This window comes from Belonocnema kinseyi, chromosome 3 (assembly GCF_010883055.1).
Source record: "Belonocnema kinseyi isolate 2016_QV_RU_SX_M_011 chromosome 3, B_treatae_v1, whole genome shotgun sequence".
Taxonomy (NCBI): domain Eukaryota; kingdom Metazoa; phylum Arthropoda; class Insecta; order Hymenoptera; family Cynipidae; genus Belonocnema; species Belonocnema kinseyi.
Window position 1 is genome coordinate 56,520,771 of NC_046659.1, and position 1,553 is coordinate 56,522,323.

The following is a 1,553-nucleotide window of genomic DNA, read 5'->3' on the forward strand; positions in this document are numbered from 1 at the left end:
CCCCGACACTGGACCTGAAATCACTGAAAAGACAGAGCTGAATGAGAAATATATTTTTGTTTTTTGGTTTTACATTTCAAAATACTTAATTTAAATATTTAGATTTTTTAAATTTAAATGCTAATATTTAAATGCTCAATTAAATTATTAAATTACTTTGTAATTTATATTCAAATTGTAAACCTTAAAAATAGAACGAATTGATTAGTTTCAGATTTATTATAACTAAAAAATATTTATATTTTAATAAGAATTTCCAGCATAATCTAATACCTGATGCCGCTAAAAAGGTCCAGGCTGCCACGGCTGCTTCCTTTGTTAAGCAGTTGGCGTTAAAGGGATTAAAATCCAAAACAAAAAGATTCTCAATTTCAAAATCAGCTTCCTGAAACCACAAAATTCAAAATCTTTGATTTCTTGCGATCAAAGGGAATCTAAAAAGCGTCTTGAAATATTAAAAATCAATGCATTATAACACTTTTGGTTTAAAATTGAGTTTTCATTATATTCCATTAAATCATTGATTTTTAACTTCCCAAGTATAAGTTTAGATGCATTTAATCGAAAAAAGTCACAGATTTCGAATCCCAGACTTATTAATCGCTAATATGAGAATTTAAAATAAAATTCATTTATAACTTTTTATTCACATTGAGTATCCCGTCTAACAATGAAGCCCTGCCGAGGAAAACCAACCCATCTCAGGAAAAAGGTAGCATTGATGAACAAAGCGCGGCAGGCTAAAAAAATTTCTTGGGTCAAACCTGCCCTTACCTGAAAAGTAAGCAAAAAGTTTGCCGACCACTGCATTAGGTTGGTCCCAAAATGCATTTCAAAATTTTGTTCATACTAGTGGGCAAGACCCAAACCCCTCCTTACGAAAAAGAGAAGTTTCCAGTTCCAGAGAGAGAAAATCCGTATACACCCTGCTAAAAACCCGCACCTTTAATTTATATAATCACAGATAGAACCACGCTAGACTCTTCCAGGAGGCCGAAATGAGCTGGAAAACATCGATCGATCTATGTCCCTTTTTGAAGTCGTATAAACCCTGCCAGAAACCTAAACATTTTTTATTATTATTACACCATTAAGCCATTTCCCTTTCGGGGTAGGCGTGATTCACTCGGCAGGGGAAAGGAGTAGTGTGTGGAAGGGATAGAGATTTTTCAGATTGATCCAGAATTCTCGTGCTATTTAAATAAATAACACGTTCGTTCCGCAACACTGCTCCGACCCAGGTTGCTGATCAATCTCTCTAGCAATCACCCCAAGCGAAGAGCCTCACGAAGTCGTTATGTAAGGTTCCCCACTTGGGTCCATTAATAGCCAAGGTCTTTGTTTCAGGCGTAATTCACTGTACTGACACTCTTTTTATTAACTAATTTCCGCCATACTTTCCTGTCCTGGCATACTTCTCTAGCTTCTTTTATGTCCATGCATTTTTTTAAGCAGGCTCTCGTGTTTCTGAGACTTCTTATGTCTCTTCTAAGTAGGGTCTCATTCACACATTCTAACCATTCTTTCCGCGGTCTACCTCTGGGCACGTTGCC